Here is a 23,955-nt window from a genome sequence, read left to right as displayed (position 1 = left end):
CTCCCTCCTTTCCTCCATCCTTCCCTCCTTTCCTCCCTCCCTCCTTCCTGTTTCTCCCTTCCCTTTCCTTCCCTTCCCTTTCTTTCTTCCCCTCCCTCCATCCCTTCCTTCCTTCCTTCTTTCCTTCCTTCCTTCTTCCTTCCTTCCTTCCTTCCTTCCTTCCTTCCTTCCTTCCTTCCTTCCTTCCTTCCTTCCTTTCTTCACTACTTCCTTCCTTCCTTCCTTCTTTCCTGCCTTGTCAAGAGGGGTAGTATGGTTGACTCTACCAGTTACTAGCTCTGTAATCTTGGACAAATTACTTAATCTTTTCATTTCTCCGCCTATAAAATGAGGTTACTAATAAGATTGACCTCACAGAGTCTTTGTGAGGATTCAATGAGTTAGTATCTATGCAGCGTATAAGGTAGTACCTGGCAAAGAGTAATCTTTCAAAACATATTTGCTCTTTTTGTTAATTCATTCATAAAATAAATAAAACACCTACTGCTTGACAGGTTGTATGGCAACAGGGCGGACTAAGCCCCGAAGAGCCTAGTGAGGGAGCTAGTGTAGAATATGGCTACTCAAGCTGCCTTGAAATGGAAACCATAATTTTAAGTTTTCTTTCTTCATTACATTCAAAAATTCAGCCCATTTTAGCTGGGAAACTGAGCACTCTTCCAGGAAGCTGTCCCTGATAAGTGCAGCAAACATCATCTCAACTCAAGAGTGCCAGAAGGAAGGAAAGCAGAGCTAGGCTTCTGGTAGCTGATGATTGGGCACTGATTTCCATGACCTCCAAGGCCTATTGGGAAATAAGATAAAAGAGAGGTTCTAGAAGGGGCTGGAGTGGGGCCTGAGGCTCTGGGATGGATGTCCATGAAAGAGGTTCAAACAGTAATGGGTGGACAAGAGAAGGGGTCCTGCAAGGGCGCTAGTCCCAGGCTCAGTGTTCCCAACTGCTGGCCTCACCTGCTCTGGAGCAAGTGCAGCAGGCTGGTTAAGAGTATGGACTCTGGGGCCTGGCCATGCGGGTTCAAATCCCTGCCTCCCTATTAACAAGCAGCGGCCAACTACATCTTCCAAAGATGCCACAGCTCATCCCATGGACTCTTCTCACAAGGTGGCTGCCACTCCTCCCACCAGAGGAGGATGTCTGTGTCCTCTCTCCTTGAATATGAGTGGGGGCTCGTGACTGCTCTGACCAAAGGACTATGGCAGAGGGGATTCTATGTGACTTCCAAAGCTAAGTCATAAATGATCTAGGGTCTTTCTGGCTCTCTGTCTCTACCTGGGGACACTCATGCTTGGAACCCAGCCACCATATTTTAAGGAAGCTGAGGCCACATGGGGAGGTACATCCAGGCATTCCCGCTGATAGCTGTTACTAGGCCCTCAGGCAACAGCCAGTATCAATCACCAGGCTTGTGCATGAAGGAGCCTTCAGATTATTCCAGGTGCACACTATTGAAATGTCTACCTCATAGCAATAGTGACTCAATATATGTAAATAATTTAGACATGGCACCAAGTAAGTGCTATGAGTTCGCTATTAAAATTGCTGTTATTGCTGCAGTTGTTACGATCACATGTATTCCGTGTGGTCTGCAGGCATCTGCAGTGTGGCCCCATCTACAGAGGGCTTCCCCAGTTCTAGCTGGTGACACAGGCCATGCCACCCCTGACAGGCCAGGTGCACTCTACAATGCCCCAGGTTACCCATGACTCAAAGAGGGATGCTGGACACATAGCAGAAGAAGTTGGGCTTTCAGAGCTGAACTTGTTAGAGGGAGCCAGAACTGGGCGGAAGTGAGAGCCTTGGGTGGGACAGTGGTCAACAACAGCAGAGTACACTTATTTTTTAGAGACAAGGTCTTGCTATGTTGCCCAGGCTGGTCTCAAACTCCTGAACTCAAGGAGTCCTCCTGCCTCAGCTTCCCAAGTTGCTGTGATTTCAGGTGGGAGCCACTGTGCACAGTAGAGTTTGACAGATGCTCAGATGGGCCAAGCTTGGGTGGTAAAAGCCTATAGGAGGAACCTTCATCTTAGTCCTAGGGGGCCATAAAAAAGGGTATCAGAGGAAGTTGAGTAGGAATTGCCCAGTGAAAAAGAAAGGAAAGGGGATTCCAGGTGGAGGGTTTTGTGCAAACAAAAGCGTAGTGGGGAGAAAAGATTTCATTTCTGAGGATTTGCGAATCTGAGGGTGCTAAGAGTCTATAGAGTGACAAGTTCAAGGGCATTCTATAGAACCAGTGGTCTGCACTCTTCAAAATGCCAATATCATGAAAGAAAAAGAAAGGCTAAAAAACAGTATTAGATTAAAAGAGAAAATACATGCATGTACACTAAATGTAATGCCTGGTCCTAGACTGGCCCCTGGGTAAGGAGAAGCGGGAGTGGTACAAATGACATTATCGAGACAGTTGGAGGCATTTACATATGAACTATGTATTAGATAACAGGTCAGAATAGTGCATTTTGGGGGGTGTTGATTTTGAGGGGGAGAGAGTAGGGGAGAGCCATCTGGGGTGCTGGGTATTGATACTTTCATCTGGGTAGTAATTACACAAGCAGGACTTGAATATTTAGCTGAATGTAAATTATACATAGTAGAAAAATAAACATTGATATTAAATACAGTTCTATTTTCTCTTATATAAAATGATGTCCTTTTCTAAGGAAATGCATGCTGAAATGCTAGGGGTAAGTGGGTGTGATGTCTACAATGAACTCTCAAATGTTTCAGGGGAAGACGATACTTATTAAGACAGCAGAGTGATACAACAAATATGGCAAAATGTTAATTGGTGAAGCTGGGCAAGGGGTAGGAAGGAGTTCCTTCTATTCTTCAATTCTATAAGTTACTTCAAAATAAAAAGTCTTAAAAAAATGAATGGAGAAACAGAACGTGCAGGCTAAGAGGGGGGAGGGGAAAGAGGAAAGTCTGGAAGTCAGGCCGCCCGTTTTATCGGAAGGGACATTGAGTTGTAGAAAGGCTAAATGGCTGGTCAAGGGTCAGTGAGCGATTAGTGTGGGCTTTGTGCCCCTGACCGTACTTCTGAGACCCAAGTCACGCCTCTTTCCAGTCAACCAAAGGGTCCCAGGAGGGAGGTGTGAGTGTTAATATATGGCCTCCGATGTGGAGAAGACCTCAGGGGTGTAATTTTACAGAGCTCCTATTATTTCAGGTTATCACTAATGTGAGTTTTGCCATGAATTCCCCATGCATGGCCCTGAAATTTGCCCCATATGTTTGTAAAGGTTGATTACATCTTTGGGAGCTTTTTTCTAACATGAACAGAAGCTATTAATATATAGTTGCAATTGTTGCAGCTCATTGGGACCAAGTGTCTTTTCTGGTGTGTCATAAAAGGGCTCTGTACCTGATATCTGAAGGCAAACAACCAGGTACTGACAATCTATTGATTTCAGATGATGTGTAAAACCATCATTTCTTAGATAAGAAATTAGGAAAAAATCTCTCTTTCCCTTTCCAAAGGAGAGCAACTTAGTAAAGAGTAATGGAATCCTGGCTAACTATGGGGCTAGGCTTAAAAAGGAGTCCCCACTCTCACACATTTTAGCAGCAGTGTAAATTGGTACAACCACTTGGAAAAACTGTTTGATAGTAGCTAATATAACTTAATATATGCTGGGCCAGGTGCAGTGACTCACGCCTGTAATCCCATTTTTAGAGGCCAAGGTAGGTGGATCACTTGAGATAGGGAGTTTGAGATCAGCCTGGCTAACATGGCGAAACCCCATCTCTACTAAAAATACACACACACACACAAAATAGCCGGGCAAGGTGGTGTGTGCCTGTAATCCCAGCTACTTGGGAGGCTGAGGCACAAGAATCTCTTGAACCCAGGAGGCAGAGGTTGCCGCGAGCTGAGATCACGCCCGGGCACTCCAACCTGGGTGACAGACAGAAACTCTGTCTCAAAAAGAAAAACCCAAACTAACAACAACAACAAAACAACTTAATATATGCTGAGTAAAAGCAATTCCATGCTTGTGCACTTAATGTAAGAGAAATAAGTATGCATGTTCACCCAAAAACACGTTCAGAAATATCCATAGCAGCTTTATTAATAATATCCCCCAAACAGAAGCAACACAGAAACTGTGGTGTGTTCACGTATGGAGTACTACTGAGTAATGAAAGAGAATGAAATACTGAAATATACAGTAACATGGCTGAATGTCATAGCTACATGAATACAAAAGAAAACATTCAGGGTGATTCTAGTTAGTTGAAGTTTAGAAACAGGTGAACTGAATCTATGCTAATAGAGGTCATTTTAGAGGGTGTTGATTTTGAGGGGGATAGAGTGGGAGAGAGCCATCTGGAGTGCCAGGAATGTTGATGCCTTCATCGGGGTGGTGATTACACAAGTAAAACTTGAGTATTTAGCTGAATGTAAATTATACATTGTAGAAAAATAAACATTTTACAAAGATTTCTTCCCACTGGTAATGTTGTCTTGAGGGGCTGAAGAATGGGACATCCCAATGACTGTGCTTTATAGCAGCAATCTGGGGTTCGTTGTGTCCTCAACCCCATTCTACAATGGTCAGTTGCGTATGCTCTTGCCCATGTATGCTGGGCAACAGTTACCAATCAGCCAAGGCTCTGTCAATGCCTGTGCATTAAACCCGTGCCCTCAGGACTGCTTCCACCTGGAGGACAAAGGCCGCGGCCACACAAGCTCTAGGACAGCAGACAGCTTTTCTCAAACTTCACTGTGCAAAATAATCACCTGGTGATGCTATAAAAATACTGATTCTGATCTAATAGGTCCTGGGGGGGGGTCCTAACATGTGTTTCCAATAAGCTCCTAGGTGATGCTGATGCTGCTTGACCAACTTTGAGTATCAAGGCTCTAGAAGCCGACAGGTCAGGGTAAGATTCTTGGCTCTGCCATATATGAGCTCTGTAATCTTTGCGGTTTTTGTTTGTTTGTTTGTTTTCTTTTCGTATTTTATTTATTTATTTTGCGATGGAGTCTTACTCTATCACTCAGGCTGGAGTGCGGTGGTGCTATCTCGGCTCACTGCAACCTCTGCCTCCCGGGTTAAAGCAATTCTTGTGCCTCAGCCTCCCCTGTAGCTGGGATTACAGGCCTGTGCCACCACGCCTGGCTAATTGTTATATTTTTAGTAGAGATGGGGTTTCACTATGTTAGCCAGGCTGGTCTTGAACTCTTGATCTCAGGTGATCCGCCCGCCTCAGCCTCCCAAAGTGGTGGGATTACAGGCGTGAGCCACCTTGTCACCTTGTCTGGCCTGAGCTCTGGAATCTTTGCCAAATTACTTGTCCTCTCTGAACCTCAGTTTCTTTTTCCATAAAATGGTGGAGGTGTGATGGCTTAGCTGGGGTGGAGTAGGGAGGGACAGGCAAGACACCCATCTCCCACAATGGTGTAGATTAAGCATGATAATATACATAAAGTGTTTAGCACAGTGCCTGCCCTATAGCAAGCACTCACTAATTGATAACTCTTGTTATATTATTTTTAATAAAGAAGAAGGTCTGGGTCCTAATTTGGGAAAGGTGAGTGAATGTAGTTAATGAGAGCAGGAATGAATGAGCACTTCCCTTGTATCTTATCTAGGAAGGATATTTTCTCTTACTTCGTTTTCTTCCATTTCATCCCATCATCCTTTCCTTGAATTCATTCCCTGGGTCTTCACTATCAAGACAAGATGTGTTTCCTCTTCATTCTTCCTCCCACCCCAAGCCACCTAAAATCTGACAAAGCTGGAAGAACTCAGGCAGAACTGAAGCTTGAAGCCAGGCAGATTGTCAGATTGTACCCGGAGGTGATATCTTTGTTAAGGAAACATCCTCCCCACCTTGGCTGTTTCTAGTGGGGCGGGCTTGGCCCTTGAGAGTAGAGGTCCATGGCTGGGTCTCCACGTATGCCCACGCCCAGCTGCCCTCCTCAGAAACCGCCCATGCTTCTCCACACACAAGGCCCCTCTGGAGGAAGACATATGTTTCTCAATCTGTGGGGCTGTCAGTTGGCATCTTTTTCAAGAACTGAATTAACTCGTCGTCCTAGAGGAAAAAAAGAGAAGTACTTTGTTTTGTCTGTAGGGTAACAGGCCTGGACTGGGTCCAAATTTGGGGGTGCTCCTCTTTCAGTTGGAGGTGAGGGAGCCATCTGATTGGAGCCTTGAGGCTGGGGGAGCTCTAAGTCACAGTTTGGCTCAATTCTATAAAGTGACATTGTGTTTAGTGAGTGCCAGGCACAAGACCAGGCACCAAAGGCTCAAAAATAGTTAAACAGTGGCACTTACAGTGGAGCAGGGAGACAGAAGAGAAGCAACTATAAAGTCCTAAGATAAATGCCTAGGTAGGGGTGTACATGATGTGCAGAGAATGGGGAAAGACCAGAAGGTGTGGCAGCCAGTCTTCAAGATGGCTCTCAATGAGACACACTGCTTGACATTCATGCCCTTGTTTAGGCCCTTCCTGTGTTGAGTCTGGGCTGACCTATATAACCAACAGAATGTGGTAGAAGTGACTCTGTGTGACTTCCAAGGCTAGGTCATAAAAGGCCTTGCAGCTTCCACCTTGGTCTCTTGGAATGCATGCTCTGGGAGAAATCAGCTGTCATGTCAAAAGTCTGACCGTGCTGAGGCCACCATGCTCTGAGGAAGCCCAACCCAGCCATGGAAAGGCATCACAAGAAGACACAGAAATACCATCTCCGAAATACCATCTCCATAGCCAGCTTTTCCACCTATCTCACCCAGGCAAGGGACAGGTGTGTGAAGGAGCTATGTTGGATGCCCAGTCCAGTTGAGCCTTCAGATAACTCCAGCCTTGGCTGCCATCTGACTGCAACTGGCTGAGAGACCACATGTGAGAAACTTTCAGTGGAGCTCAGTCAACTCACAGCACCTCAAATAACCATGAGCAATAAGAATAGTTGCGTTAAGCTGCCAAATCTGGGTGGTTTGTTACACAAGGACTGATAGAAGGAGAAGGGTTTCTGGTAGAAAGGATGATGAGGGAGGGAGGGAGTAGAACAGTAGATTTCTGGATGGGGAGCAGCATCCCATGGAGAAGTGCATCTTGGAAAACCACACAGAAAGGAGAATCAGAATAGGCTCTTGAGGAATTAGGAGCGGTTAAATATTAATAGAGAGCAAAGGCCAGGCAGAGAGAAGTGAGGAGAGCACTGGGAGAAGTGGGCAGGGGCCAGACCTACGGATTCTGCACAGGGATTTAAACAACATACCATGTGGTTTGTGGGAGCTTTGTATTTACTTAGAATTTTGAGAGGTGAAGATGTGAACTCCCCCTATAAATCTCCCTATGGCTGCTGCTATTATTGTCTTCAGCAGCTGCGACAAAAACCACTCGGGAGACTTGGTGAACACAAACGCTGAATGGCCTCATTGGCTCAAAGAAAGAGGGGAAAGGGCTAAACACTGTTCAGAGTTCTTCCACTGCTTTCCCCAGGTCTGGGAAATGTCGCGTGCCTGAGAAGTCCTAGATTCCATTTTAGCAGTAGCCAGAAACTACCTTCCCTGGATTGATGATTTATCCACAAAGTACCTGCCCACTAGCACTGGGAAATATGTGATTTAAATCATTAAATATGTGATTTAAATGATGCTAGCATCAAGCCAGGTCCTCCCTGCAGTCTCACTGGGGGCTACTTCCACCTGCAACCCTGGCTAAAAGGGAAGAGCCCAAGGGAGGACAGTCCCCATGGCTGTAGTTTCTCCTCTGCTATGCCATCTAGTTACCTTTGTAGGCCTCCACATTCTCTACTGTAAAATGGGGACAGTAATGCCTATCTTACCCTTGACTGGAGAGTATTAAATGAAATACTGTGATTCAAGTAAGCAGCAAAAACCCCACGTACAGGGCGCACTCAGCAAATGGAGGCCATTGTTAATATTGCTCTTGCCTTGGTGCTCTGGTCTTATATCCCGAGTCTGCTCTCAAGGTAGCAGATACAGAATAAAAGCGCTGTCCTTGGCCAACATCGCTAATGCATTAGGCCATTCTTTGTCCCAGCATATAGACGGACTCACAGTCTCCGGCAGCCACTAATATTAATTAATAGCACACATTTCTTGAGATCTCACCATGCTACAAATGAGTTTTCTCTTGTAATCCTCATGAATGTCCTGCAAAAACATTTTACTTTTGAGAAAACTAAGGTGGAGCAAGGATAATCTACTCAAAGCTATGAAGCCAGGAAGAGCTGGGACTGGAGTTGGAACACTCCAGAGCCTGCTGCTTAACCACTGCCCCGCACTGCCTCTCAAAGGAGTCTGCCCTAGAAAGGAGGAGCACAGGATGAAAGCACCCACCACCTCCCATTGTTCTCAGAAACTTAGGTGAACTGTACATTGTCTTTGTTTAGGCATAGCCCGTTCAATTAGCATGCTAGTGATTTTATCTTTTCCTGCTAAGTCCAAGTGTTAAAGCAACAGAAGAAGGGCTCTTTTAATCCCAGTTCCCCATAATTACTAGTGAGAAATAGCTTCAGAAAACGCCATACCGTGTTTTGAGGTTTTGAGGAATTATCTGGAGCTTACACTAGAACATTAAGCCAATGAGGACAGGAACTCTGTTTTCCTTACCTCTGTACTCTCTGTACTTAGAGCAGTGCCTGGCCCATAGTAGATGTTCAATACATATTTATTGAATGGGTGGGTACAGGGTCTACTTCTCCATTAGGCCTAGTAGACATAGTGCCTGAGGCCCAGATATTGTTAGGGGTACATGATAGTGTTGTTATTTTCCTTTACAAACAAGAGAAAAAATAGATATAAAAAAAGTCAATACATAACAATGAATCCAGCCTAGAAAATATTCTTTATGCCAATGCAGTCATAAAATATAATTTTTATTTTTTTTTAAGGAAGTAATGGCCAACCTAGCCAGGAGAATTCTAATGCAGTCCTGAATGAGTGGGGCTTCTGTGTAAATGCCCAGTTGGATACAGGGTAAATCTTAGACAAGATCCATTTCTTCCCATCTGTGCTTTAGGAAGTAGAAGTGCAGAGCAGGCCATCTGTGATACCACATGTACCCTGTGGCTCATTCCTTTCATGTCCACGGCCTCCCCACAAGGATGTCCTCTCCTTTGCACCAGGGATGATTGGACCAGTATGCAACCCTGACCAGGGACAGCCAATAGGAGCTGCTCAGGGGCACAGAGCCAGGCAGGAAATGCTGTGCCCAAGAGGTGCTACAATAAGCAGTGCCAATCCAGAAGGACTGAAGCTGAAATATGAGGAAAGAATCAGTAAATAGTAAAGAAGCTAGAGAAGACACAGTGAAATGGAGACAGAGTGACTGGGTTGTGAGAATTGTGGAATGGAGTGAGGATACCTCAACTCTCTCTGCAGCTTGGGCTAGCTGATCTAGTTCCTGTGTGGACTCCAAACACAAGACCCACCTGCATTTACTGAGTACCTTCTGTTTTCTAGGCCCTGGGCCAAGTGGTTTATATATATCGCCTCATTTAACCTCCCAACAACCCTATAGAGGTGGTTTTATCTTTATCCTACTTATCAAATGTGGAAAGGAAGCTTAACTCATTTGTTCAGGGTCACATAGCTAGTAACTGGAAGAACCAAGCCTCAAAAACCCAGCCGGTTGGACTCCAAAGTCCACAATTTAACCAACAAACCAACTTGCTTTGTCAAATTCCAAAGTCTATTCCAGACTCCAGGAAGCTCAGCAGTTCACCTTTCTTGGTTTCTCTTGAGATCCCTGTTATCAATATGTTATATGTGTCCTTGCAATTCATTGGAGTACTGGCTTGAGGTAGTCTGAAAATCTGTTCTTTATCTGCAGAAGACCAACGGTCCAGGAGAAGGTCAAGAAAGAGAGAGGACCTGGGGTAAACAACAGGTAATAAACATGAAAAACAAAAACAAACACAAAGAACTGGTGAGGAGCTGTATATTGGCGAAGAGAAGCAGCTCCAGTTTGCCAGGTCATGGTGAGAATGAGCTTCAAATAGTCAGAAAGAGGCCAGCTTAGGAAGAGTCCAGAGAAAAAGACCAAAGAGGGTTGTTCTTTCCCCCCATAGACAAGGGGCTTCAATGGTAAGAAACAGGAGGAAGTGTGTACAAAGTAGCATTTAAGAATGTGGTTGGCAGAGCCAGGATGAATTTGCCACAGAGAGGGAAAAAGCAAGAGGTTACTTTTACAGAAGTAGGAGAAAGATAACCAAGTGTGAACTTTGATGGTGGTGTGGGGAATGGGAACTTCGATGGTGGTGTGGGGAATGGGAATTTTGATGGTGGTGTGGGGAATGGGAGGTAAGCACGCTGCATGGTAAAGAAAGACTGCACAGGAATAATTAGAAGAAGGCAGAAAGGGAACCAGAGGGAGGAACCATCTGTGATTATGTCCAGAAAATTAAAATCTCAGTGGCAGAGATTTCTAGTTGTCTACAATGTCCTTTTGCCCCTTCTTATAAAAGCTCGTAGTTTTTAGCTGGGTGCATGACTGCCTAAGTAAGATAAAGGCTATATTCGCCAGCCTCCCTTGCATTCTGGTGTGGCTATGGGCCTGTCTCCTGCGGAAACGGATCTGCCCTAGTGTCCCTGCTGGGCTCTTTTCACTGTCTGAGAGCAGCCATGGGAAAAATGGTCTTGGTCACAGTGTGGTGGTAGATTCAGATTTGGAGAGCAGCAACTGGGGCCATTAGTCAACTACCTTCCCCATCACAGGAGATCTGAGAAGGGCAGTTTTGTAGCTGCCACATGCTTTCCATCCATTTGTTGTTGTTGTTGTTTTGTTTTGTTTGTTTTCTCATTTTGTTTCTGTGCTGGTTCCAGGCTCAGGCAGGCTCTCACCTAGTGACCACAAGATGGCTGCCATAGCTCCAGTATCGTATCTCACTGGGTAAACCAATGGGAAGCAACATCTGCCTTTTTCCCAGCACCCGCTGTGAAAACCTCATTGTGTCTCATTGGTTCTGAATGAGTTACATACTCACCTCTGAACCAGTCACTGTGACTAGGGAAATATGACTTGCTGATTGACTGAGGCCTAGACCACATGCTCCACTCCTAGAGGGAGGGATGACACTCTAGCCAGATTCTAGAGTCAGAGTGTAGGGGAGGGTGAGTCCCCAAAGAAAAATGGAAGGTGAGGGAATTATGCTGGGGAGACAACAACAAAATGTCCTTAATAATAGTGTTAAATGTCCTCACACTTATTTCCTCCTAGAACCCTATTTGCTGAGTTACTTGTGCACAGCACATGCTGAGAGATGCTGGACCTTAGAAATATAAGACATGCATAATATCTCTGTAATTACACTTTCTGCTTATTTTTTACAAATGGGCCATTCGAGTTAGGAATGGTAGCAAAGAGAAAATCTCCTATTTATTGATTTATTTGAGACTGAGTCTTGCTTTGTCACCCAGCCTGGAGTACAGTGGTGCAATCTTGGCTCACTGCAGCCTCAACCTCCTAGGCTCAAGCAATCCTGCCACCTCAGTTTCCTGAGTAGGTGGGACTACTAGCACGCACCACCACACCTAGCTAATTTATTTTTTATTTCTGGGGGCGGGGGGTCTCGCTTTGTTGTCCACCCTGGTCTCTAACTCCTGGCCTCAAGTGATCCTCCTGCCTCAGCCTCTCAAAGTGCTGGGATTACAGATGTGAACCACCACACCTGGCCAAAATCTCCAGGGGAGATGGGGCCACGTGGTTGATGAAAACATCCACTTGGCCCTTCTTGATATATTCTATTCTCTTAGATATTTTTATTCTAAAACAGATGAAGAGTTTGCCAGATTTTATGTATTTTTGGGAGAAAAGATAATGAGACTCCATAAATTACCCCAAAGTGTCCTTAATGACCTTTCCATTGCCTCTCAAGTACCCCTGTAGCCTCCTTGGTAGGAATCGATTAGGAGTCTTCATTCTCCTCTTATCATTGACGGCACCTCTGGGAAAAAAAGGCCATGCCCTTCCCTCCCACTTGCTGTAGGGATTAATGTCCAGATAAGATCCTAACAGAAAGAAACAATTTGGGTTCAGCAGTTGTGAACCAGTGGGGCTAGGTGGCCAGCATTTAAGATATTATGTCCTGGGCATGTGTGAATTGATAATATCTTTATTGATTCTGAGGAGTTACATGACAATAAAAGCATGTTCAAAAATATTTATCACAGAGCTAACCAACTCCATTTTAAAGTTTACAAAAGATAAATCATAAATGCCGTTCTTGCTTAATATTCTACATTTTCTCTTTAAAATAAATAAAAAGATTACAAAAAATGATGAGAAAACCAGTAACAATAACACTGAGTCCTTTCTGTAGGTCAGGCACTCTGCTAAGTACTTCATATGCATTATCTTGTTTTATCTTTACAATCATATAATGGGGAAGGTAATATTATTGTTCACATTTTACAGATGAGAAAAACTGAGGCTCGGCTGGGCGTAGTGGCTCACGCCTGTAATCCCAGTACTTTGGGAGGCCAAGGCATGCAGATCACTTGAGGCCAGGAGTTCGAGACCAGCCTAGCCAACATGGTGAAACTCCATCTCTAGTAAAAACACAAAAAATTAGCTGGGAGTGGTGGCAGGCACCTGTAATCCCAGCTACTTGCGAGGCTGAGGCAGGAGAATCACTTGAACCTGGGAGGTGGAGGCTGCAGTGAGCTGAGATGGCACCACTGTACTCCAGCCTAGTGACAGAGATAGACTCCATCTCGAAAGAAAAAAAAAAGAAAGAAAATTGAGGCTCAGTGAAATTAAGGAACAAATTCAAGACTATATAACTAATAAGTAAAAGAGTCAGGGCTGGGCATGATGGCTCATGCCTGTAATCCCAGCACTTTGGGAGGTCAAGGCAGGTGAATCACTTGAGTTCAGGAGTTTGAGACCAGCCTGACCAACATGGTGAAACCCTGTCTCTACTAAAAATACAAACATTAGCTGGGCATGGTGGTGCACGACTGTAATCCTAGCTACTCGGGAGGCCGAGGCAGGAGAATTGCTTGAACCCAGGAGGCGGAAGTTGCAGTGAGCTGAGATCATGCCATTGCACTCCAGCCTGGGCAACAGAACAAGACCCCATCTCAAAAAAAACAAAAAACAAAAGACAAAAAAATAAGATTTTTTTTTTTTTTTCCAGCAGATGTGGGTCTCACTCTGCCACCCAGGCTGGAGTGCAGTGATGCAGTCATCTCGAGCAAACCTCTCACCTCAGCCTCTCCAGTAGCTGGGACTATAACCACACACCTGGTTATTTTTTTTTCTCTTTTCTTTTTTTTTTTTTTTTGGCCAAGGTCTCACTCTGTCGCCCAGGCTGGAGTATAGTGGTGCAGTGGCGTGATCTCAGCTCACTGCAGACTCTACCTCCTGTACTCAAGTGATCCTCCTGCCTCAGCCACCCGAGTAGCTGGGACTGCAGGCACGGACTACCATGCCCGGCTAATTTTTGCATGTTTTGTAGAGACGAGGTTTCACAGTGTTGCTCAGGCTGGTCTGGAACTCCTGGGCTCAAGGGATCCACCAACCTGGCCTCCTAAAGTGCTGGGATTATAGGCGTGAGCCACTGCACCCAGCCTATCAGAGTCAGAATTTGAAATCGGGTCTAGTTTCAGTATGTGTGTTCTTAAAATTACCGTTCTATACCCTACCACTTAATGATACAAGCTTTTCTCCCCCTAGCATACCTATCCCATAGGGATGCTGGGTGAATCAAATGTACTAAAATGTGTAAAGATATCAGACACTTCCCAACCTGCAGTGACTGGGCCATTGGAAGGTGTAGGTTTTGTTTTGACCAAACTCTTTGTTTATTGTCACCTTTGACTTTTGTGGAGTGGCATTGCCAAAGATCCCTGATGCTTCTGTCTCCCTTGAGTTGCCAAACCAGACCCAGTGACATGTACCAAGCTTTTGCCGGCTCTCGCCCCCCAACTTATAAGGCAGGATCCAGGCTTTTTACTGAATCTTCCCCTACTAAGTATTTATAGAAGTCATTAGGGTGCCACATATGTGCTCATAAATGTTAACAGTCAGTATCTCCTGGCATAAACCACTCTGTTTCCTTTCTCCTGCTCTGGCCTCCTTATTCTGGGCACCCTTGGTATATGAGGTACCACTGCTGTTTTCCCTGTACAATTGGGTACAGTTGTGCCTGATGCAGGGCACTGTGACTTCCCATCTCTGCTTTGCTGGTGCCCCCCAAGGACCTGAAGCTGCTATGTTTTCAGGAATCCTCAGTGGGCAGGAGTCCTCAAGTGTCATCCCCCGTATAGTATAATAATCTGTCAGAGAGCATGAGGAATTTGAATAAGATATTTTGGGTAAGCTTTACTAAAGTGTAGTATGTATATAGAAAGAGACATAAATCATAAGTATTCAGTTCCATAGATTTTTCATAAAATGAACCCATACATGTAACCAGCACCAATATGAAGAAACAGAAGACTCCCAGCACCAGAGAGTCTCCTTTGTGCCCCCCTTCCATTAGCAAGGGTAGCCCCCCTTCCCTAGGGTAACCACTACCCTAATTCTTTGTTTTGAAATGGAGTCTTGCTCTGTTGCCCAGGCTGGACTGCAGTGGCACTATCTCCAATCACTGCAATGTCTGCCTCCCAGGTTCAAGTGATTCTCCTGCCTCAGCCTCCCAAGGAGCTGGGACTACAGGTGTGCACCACCACATCTGGCTAATTTTTTTGTAGTTTTGGACTTTTTTGTATTTTGTATTTTTTTGGTAACTTATGTAATTTATGTCTTTTTCTGTATATGGATGGGGTTTCTCCAGGGGTTTTGCCTGTTGGCCAGGCTGGTCTCAAACTCCTGACCTCAGGTGATCTGCCAGCCTTGACCTCCTTAAGTGCTGAGATTACAGGCCTGAGCCTCCGCTCCTGGCCCCACTATCCTAACTTCTAACACTATAGATTCTGGATGCCTCTTTTAAAACTTGATATAAAAAGGAATCATATAGACTTTTTAAAATCTAGTTTATTTTGCTCAATATTATGTTTGTAAGATATAGGTACATTAGTGAATACAGCTGTAGCTTATAATTTTCATTTCTGTGTAGTATGCCATTGTATGGATATAGCGCATACAATGTTTAGTTATCCATTCTAGTGTAGATGGGCATTTGGGTAGTTTCCAGTTTGGGACTCTTATGAATAGTGCTGTTGTGAACATCTTTGTTCATGTCTTTTGGTGAACATATGCAAGCATTTCTGTTGGGGATATATACATATGTGTGTGCATGTACGTGTGTGTGTGCGCGAGCATGTGTGTATGTATAAATTGTTGCCAGGTCACAGGCTATGCATATATTTAGCCTTAGTCAATACTGCCAAACAGACTTTCTTTCTTTTATTTATTTATTATTATTATACTTTAAGTTCTAGGGTACATGTGCATGACGTGCAGGTTTGTTACATATGTATACATGTGCCATGTTGGTGTGCTGCACCCATTAACTCGTCATTTACATTAGGTATATCTCCTAATGCTCTCCCTCCCCCCTCCCCCACCCCATGACAGGCCCCAGTGTGTGATGTTCCCCACCCTGTCTCCAAGTGTTCTCATTGTTCAATTCCCACCTATGAGTAAGAACATACGGTGTTTGGTTTTCTGTCCTTGCGACAGTTTGCTGAGAATGATGGTTTCCAGCTTCATCCGTGTCCCTACAAAGGACATGAACTCTTACTTTTTTATGGCTGCATAGTATTCCATGGTGTATATGTGCCATATTTTCTTAATCCAGTCTATCATTGATGGACATTTGGGTTGGTTCCAAGTCTTTGCTATTGTGAATAGTGCCTCAATAAACATATGTGTGCATGTGTCTTTGTAGCAGCATGATTTAGAATCCTTTGGGTATATACCCAGTAATGGCATGGCTGGGTCAAATGGTATTTCTAGTTCTAGATCCTTGAGGAATCGCCACACTGTCTTCCACAATGGTTGAACTAGTTTACAGTCCCACCAACAGTGTAAAAGTGTTCCTATTTCTCCACATCCTCTCCAGCACCTGTTGTTTCCTGACTTTTTAATGATCGCCATTCTAACTGGTGTGAGATGGTATCTCATTGTGGTTTTAATTTGCATTTCTCTGACGGTCACTGATGATGAGCTATTTTTCATGTGTCTGTTCTGCCAAACAGACTTTCAAAGTGATTGGACCAATATACACTCCCATCGGTGATACAGGTATTTGGATAAAGTTGTTATAGTATTATGGTTTGCTGTTTTCTTCGTCCAGATGCCCTTCAAAACTTAAGTCCTGCTCAGGCCAAAGGGTCCCCTTTCCATGAGTCTCTTCAGTGTATCAGTTAGAGTTTGTGGTTGTAAGCAACAGAAATCAACTCTGGATGTTGTTAGAATGGGAAATGGATTCTGGACTAATGGATAAGACTTGGATAGGAACAGAAACCAAGGCAATGTTGGAGGCTATGGCATGAATCACAGCAGCAGTCTCCAAGCAGGAACCTTTCTGTGAGCATGTCACCCTGCATGGAATGGCCTCACTCTTGACCTTTCATTATACAGTAGCCCAGGAAAGAAAATCCAGTGGCCTGAGCTTACATGGTGGACCTGTTCTCCAACACATGAAGCTAGAGAGAGGCAGGGACTGTGCCTTTGAGTTCTGTAGTGGGATATGATCCCATCCCATGATGCAGTACTTTCCCTGCAGATCTCATTAACCAAAAATGAGATAATTCCCCCAAAAGTAATCTAGAATGAAAGATGAAGATTTCTGGAAAAATCAGAATGTAAAATGAGTGCTGGGCAGCCAAAGAAAAAAGATGGCTATCTACCAATCTAAGAGAGAGATGCATACAAGGAGTAATGACCAATAGGAAGCCCAGTCACATTTTTTTGGTAGCTGGGGCTTGGGCCCCAAACTGCAACACAGATGGCTCTGGTAGCTCAGTTGGACCACGTAGAACTTCCTTGCTTTTCTAAACTTGTGTGTTAATTTTCTCGGACTGCTGTAACAAATTCCCATGAAGTGTGTGGCTTAAAACAACAGCAATGTGTTCTCTCACAGTTCTGGAGGTAGAAGCATGAAGCCAGGTATTGACAGGAGCATGCTCCCAGTGGAGGCCAGAGGAAGGATACTTCCTTGACTCCTCCTAGCATTTGGGGTTGCCGGAAGTCCTTGGGGCTCCCTGGGTTGTAGCTGCCCTGCTTTGATCCCTACATCTGTCTTCACATGGCCTTATCTTCTGTGTATTCCTCTCCTCTTCTTATAAGGACACCAGTTGTTGTATTTAGGTCCCATCTTAAATCAGTATAACCTCTTGTTAACTAATTATATCTGCAAAGAGGCTATTTTCAAATAAGATCACATTTTGAGGTTCCCGGTGAATACAGATTTTGGGGGGATGCTATTCAGACTGCTATAGCAGATTCAGTTTCAAACCAGAGAATTTGGTGAGCTCTGATTTCTTTAATTCCTCCTACCATTTGCTGATACCCAAGTCTAATGTTTTCTTGCATGCTGGCTACATGGAAGAAATGGAAGCTATGAATTACAATTGTGGCCTGATCTTTTAATGCATTATATAACCCCACTCTCCTTCAAAGCTGATCCACTCAGATCCCAGAATTGACCAGATTGGTATGATTCAGTGGTAAAGAGAAGAGGCTGTAGTGGAATGGCCAAGATTGAAACCCTGGTTGGGCCGGGCACAGTGGCTGACACCTGTAATCCCAGCACTTTGGGAGTCCGAGGCAGGCGGATCACCTGAGGTCAGGAGTTCAAGACCAGCCTGGCAACATGGTGAAACCCCATCTCTACTAAAAATACAGAAATTAGCCAGGCATGGTGGCAGGCACCTGTAATCCCAGCTACTTATGAGGCTGAGGCAGGAGAATCTCTTGAACCCAGGAGGCAGAGGTTACAGTGAGCCAAGATCATACCATTGCACTCCAGCCTGGGCAACAAGAGCGAAACTCTGTCTCAAGAAAACAAAACAACATACAACAACAAAAAACCCTGGTTTGACCTTTTTACTATCTGGGTGACACTCCTTGTGTCTTGGCTTTCTTATCCATAAAATGTACTTGATGAAAAATATACTATTTCATCCGGCTGTAGTAGTAAAAGTTAAATGAGAAAATGGATCTAAGTTCTTAACTTGGTGCCTGGTACAACATAAGCACTAAGTCAATGTTGTTACTAATTTGTGTCTTCCTGAGGGAAGTGGGTATGGGAAAGGAGGCTTAAACATGATTCCCCCTCAGAAAGGCCTGATGGAGTTTTAATAAAAAACTTGTGGCTTTTTTCTCCCTGCAGTCTTTATAGCCCTCCTGCCTCCTACCCTAGTCCACGGGAAGCCAGGCTGGAATAGAAAACCTTAGAGGAGACCTCATGGTATATGCGCTCTCCTTAACAATCAAGGCTTTGTTACTAGGCCAAGCTTAAGGCTCCCGGCTCTGTTTTCCCGTAGGATGAATCCTCTCCCAGAGGCTCTCTGAGCCCACGTGCAAAGACATTTCAGAGGCCCATCCCATCCATTTACCAGGCACGCCCACATGGGCCTGGGGCTCTAGCTGAGGTCACTGCTATGCCTAGGAACAGCTGAACAGGCAGCTCAGTTATCTCTCGGGCTGGAGACAGCCTGGCTGGGGCACCTGAGGCTGGAGCAGATCCCTGAGGTTGTAAATCAGGGCATGCCAAGATCATCCTAGGAAGAGGATTTGGGCTTCCTTCTGTCTGAAGGCTCCAGTGCCCTGGCTTCATCTAGGGGATGGCAAATAAAACTGGCTTCTCCAGAGTGACACAGGGCTGGCCAGGGGCCAAATTGCTATTGATTTTTCTTGCTAGGGTCTGAAGCTGAGACAGGAGATGGCTTTTTGCTTCAGCTGTGTGGACCAGCTCAGGAGGAGGCGGGGGGTTGGGGGGCAGGTGAGGAGTGAGGGGCTCCTTTGCAGGAGCCTGGGCCCCTGGCTGAAGTCACTGGAGGAGAGGGCACATGTCAGGAGCAGAATAATGACTCTGCAGTCATCATGTGTCATGTGCAATGGAGGATGACCGTGATGGCCCTGCTGCACTCCAGCCAAGGGTCCAGTGGGCTTTTTGTTTTTTTAATAGTTTGCCGAATTATCTTTTAGTGTCTGACTTCACAGTAGGAAAGGGTTTGATACCTCCGACTGCTTTTCCTCCTTCTGCCAGGATGATGGGAGCTAAGCAGAGCAGAACCACAAGCTCCGTGTTCAGGCTGGCCCCTGTGGCAGGAGTGCAAATAGGGGCTTGTGAAAGCGGTATCTAAGTATTTAAACATTATCCATCCCACTACAAAAATGCTATGTAAAATAAGTTCTACCCTCCAACTCTGACAAATGTATCTTCCTAATGCCCTGCAACACCAGGATGGACTTTAGATTTTTCGGGCTCCTTGGTCCTCTACACCCAAATGTGATCTTGCAGGGAGAGCAACCCCTGACTCCACCCACTCCCCTTCTGTTCCACTGCTGGTTCCATTTTGCATTGTGAAAAACATCCCTCACTCATGCGTGCTCTCTCTCTGTCTCTCGCTTGTGGACACTCCAACCAGCATATCCATGTTTCATCCCCACTGTCCTTCAAACAGCTGCCCCTAAGTCAACTCTCAGACTTGGGTGCACATGCTGGTGGGCAGGTTTGGACTTCCAACAAAGAAAGAAGGGAAGAGGCCCACGTACATTCTGGAAACAGGATTAGAGCTACTTGGGCAGAGAAGTAAGGATTCCAGGCACCCAGAACAGGACTTAGAAGCGGGAGGGCATGGGGCTTAGATGGGTACATCTCTTTGGTCCCATGGACTCCTTAAACATCTGCCCCTTTGAGGAGGCACAAAGCCAGAGGGGATCCTTTGAAGTGGGAGGCCAGGGCAAGACCATTGCTGCCTGATTCAAAAGGCTGTTCTGTCCATGATCACAACACCATGAGACTCCAATCTTGTTCCACAATCACAACACCATGGGCACCATGAGATTCCAATCCTGTACCAGTATGGAGACTGTGCTTCATGGTAGAGAGCATCATTTCTGAAGTCTTGGGGAGATGCATCTTTGACTTCTCTTCCTTCCAAAGAATAGTTCCCTGGGATAGTAGGGACTGCCTTGGAATTAGGAAAATGAGAGGAGAAAACAGCAACTGCAGGGTCCAAAGCACCCCAGCCCTGACCCATGCCTTCTTTTTGGCCTTCCCTAGATCAAGGTTCCCTCTGAAGGCGGCTCTCCCCTCCACAACCCATGTGTTTTCTGTTGTTTCCTAATCCTCAGCTTGGCAGGCCCCCGAGTGCTGCATTCATATTTTTGTCTCTCTTTTGTCTGATGAGTTTCTCCCTACATGCCTGAGCTGGCAGCAGCAAGCCTGCAAAATGAAGCTCCTGCCCCTTCACAAAAAGATTCATCATGTTCTTCTTTGAAAAAGCCTTTGCAGCCTTCATTTTTCTCCCTCTTGCCCGCCATCTCCCTCTTCTTTTGGTTCTATTATATATGTATTTTTAGCAGCCTTGGTGTTCCCTGCATTTTTTTTTTTTTTTACCACAAAGTTGACTGTTATGTAACAGTCTCATGGACCTGCCTCCCAGAATCTGAAGTGTCTGTTGCTATAACTACAACGCTCATAAATTCAGCCTCCCTTAAAATTATGCATTTTCCAAACTCCCCAAGTAGAGACTCAGAAGGGTTGGGTTAGCTGGATTTTTAACCATAAAATTCATGTCTAGACCCCCAAATCTGTACTGTATATTTTTAAAACATTTATAAAGGGACCTGGGTTTCTTTTCATTTCTGCAGACAGTTTAAAGGATAAGTTTTATTTCTGCATCTGGAATCACAGACTTTCTCAACTCTCCAGGAAAGAGGTTTTTGCCATACTACCAGATTCTACTGAATCATACTACCAGAAACCCACTGAATAGCTGGGAAGGAGAGGAAAGGTGTGACTTGGAACTAGCCAGTGGTTTTTGTGCCCAGTCTGTTTTTCCTGCAATGCCTTGGGTTTCTGATTTGGGCTCTGTTTCTGGAACTCTGTGTAGGAACCAGGTCATGTGTAAGAGGAGCTAAGGGGACCTTGGCAACTGGTAATAAGTGAAGGCAAGCCTGTTCTAAAAGAAATAAGATTGCTGCTACTTCAGGAACCAGGAATCCAATCACTACCCTCCATTCCTACTGCCACTGTCCTGATCTAAGACGCTGGCTTCTCCTCCCAGGCATGCCTCAGTGGCTTCTGTGAGACATCTGTGCCTTTCACAGTAATATCCATTATCCTCCTCTTTCGTAGGGAACCTCAATTTTGTTGGGGATGGCAATGTACCAGGCTAAAAACTACCTTCCCAGCCTCTCTCAGAGATGAGGGTATGTATTCATTATTCATTGCTGCATAGAAAATTACCACAAACCTGGCTGCTTTAAACAACATACATGGGGCCGGGAGCAGTGGCTCACACCTGTAATCCCAGCATTTTGGGAGGCCAAAGCAGGCGGATCACTTGAGGTCAGGAGTTCGAGACTAGCCTGGCCAACATGGCAAAACCCCATCTCTACTAAAAATAAAAAATTAGGCAGGCGTGGTGGTGCATGCCTGTAATCCCAGCTACTCAGGAGGCTGAAGCAGAAGAATCGCGTGAACCCGGGAGGCGGAGGTTGCAGTGACCTGAGATTGTACTGCTGCACTCCAGCCTGGAAGACAGAAGGAAACTCTGTCTCAAAAAAATCCAAAGAACCAAAAAACATACATGGCCAGACATGGTGGCTCATGTCTGTAATCCCAGCACTTTGGGAGGATCGTTTGAGGCCAGAAGTTTAAGACCAGTCTGGGTAACAAAACAAGACTCCGCCTCTACAAAAAATTTAAATATATTTAAACACACACGCTCACATTCTTATTATCTCACAGTTTCCATGGCTCAGGAATCTGGGCACAGTTCAGCCAGTGCTTCCGGGTCTTTCACCAGGTTGCAAGCAAGATGTCAGCCATAGCTGGGGGCTCAGCGGGAGGTTTGATTGAGAAAGGATCTGCACCCAAGCTCACATGGTTGTTGGTGGAATTTGGTTCCTGGGAGGGCTGTTTGATTGAGAGTCTCAGTCCTCACTGGTTGTTGGCTGGAAGCTACCTCCATTTCTGGCCACGCGGGCCCTTCCAACATGGCAGCTATCTTCATCCAAGTGTGCAAGCCGAGAGGGCAAGAGAGAGAGTCTGCTAGCAAGATGGAGGTTATAATCTCTTGTAACCTAATCATGAAAGTGACAACTCATCACCTTTGCTGTGTTCTGTTGGTTAGAAGCAAGTTGTTTCTAACCGCCCTTTCATGCTGCTGTTGTTTGAGCTCCTGGGCTCAGCCATGCTTGAAGTCCTTCAATTCCTGGACTTTTCAGTTACAGGAGACAAGAACCCTCTTCCCCCTTTTTTTAGCTGATGTCCAAGTGAGCTGAGTTTTCCATTACTTGCAACACAAAGAGAATATTCTAATACAGTAGGCTTCTATAAATATTTGATGAGTGGATTTAAAGGAAGTGCTGAAGAATTGATAAGCAATTTTAGAACTCTGAAGGCTCAAGAGTCTAGAAATAACACCCAAGGGTTGGCAAACTTTTTCTGTAAGCAGCCAGCTAGTAAATATTTTAGATTTTGCAGACCACACAGTCTCTGTTGCAACTAATCAACTCTGTGTTGTAGTGTGAAAGCAGCCCTTGACATTACAGAACTGAGAGTGGCTGTGTTCCAATAAAACTTTATTTACAAAATCAGACAGCAGGTGGGATTATCCCACAGGCTGTAGTTTGCTGACCTCTGCCATAAGCTACTGACAAGTGTGAGAAGGATTGTTAAGTACTTCATATTGAAAAAACATCTGAGCAGACTGGTGAACTTGGGGGATGCTACTGCAAAGTTAGGTGAGGTTTCTTCTCAATCTCTTCATATCTGTCAGTCCTCTTCCCTTTTCCCAGTCCTCTCAGTGCCTGAAGGACTTTGGTAAAAGGGAGAGGACATCCAGGTCCTCGGTGGCTTCACATTCATCCCACCCTCCATCCCTGGGTTGGCCACAGGTGTCGTCATCCCCAGCCTTACTTTGTTCTCTTCCCTTCCTCTCATCCTCAACTTTTTTCTTCCTTTCTTCTTCTCTTCATTCATGAACATTTGATTCCTTCCTCCTTTTGCCCCTTCTTCCATCCAGATAGCAAGGAGGGTGTTCAGAAAGAGGAGAGAGAGGAAGCTAAAGAGAAAAGTAAATGAAACAGCCTCCTTCCCAGGACCTTCATCCCGAGTCTTGCAGCGGGAGTGAAGAAGTGTCTGAGCTGTCCTTCAGGGATGAGCAAGGGAAAAGACCCCCCATTTTGGGGAGAATCACATGGTAAAATGGGCATTCCTGTAGGAGTGGGGCCTTTCTCCTAGAATGTAAGCTCCAGGAGGGCAGGGACCATGTCCTCAGTCCATCCCTAAAGTCTGCTGCAGTGCCTGCACTCACATACACAGCAGAGTTGCTGAATGAGTCAGTGGGCAGAGCTCTTGCAGCTGGTGTTCTGAGTGATTTCTCAAATGAAGGCTCACTTTATTTTCAGGCTGCTAAAGACTCTGCTTCCTTAGCTTAGCTCCAGGCCAGCTGCAAAGACTCCCTAAGCTGGAGGCAGGAGGGGTGATTCTGTCCCGTGTAATCTTTTTAAGTGACTTCTTTGGGAAAGGCTTTGCATGCATTAAACACTGGGTTGGCAGAGTCTTAGACATCTTTCGGAGGCTGTGTCAGGCAGCCACTGCCAATAGGGACCACGCGAGCCTGGGTGAAAGATGGATGAGGGATTATCTCCTCTCTGTGGAGCCAAGGAGGGGCAGAGCCGAGGGCTGCTACGGCACAGTCCTCGGAGTGACCAGGCCCCTCATGGTTTCCAGAAAACACGGAGTATTCCTCCTTCTCCCTCAGGCACAGTGTGGCCTTGCAATCAGGAACATAGATTTGAGACCTAAATGCCTCAGCAACAACACTACCACCTTCTCTTAT

Source organism: Colobus angolensis, unplaced genomic scaffold (assembly GCF_000951035.1).
Source record: "Colobus angolensis palliatus isolate OR3802 unplaced genomic scaffold, Cang.pa_1.0 Scaffold160, whole genome shotgun sequence".
NCBI classification, from domain to species: domain Eukaryota; kingdom Metazoa; phylum Chordata; class Mammalia; order Primates; family Cercopithecidae; genus Colobus; species Colobus angolensis.
This window is presented reverse-complemented; position numbering follows the sequence as displayed.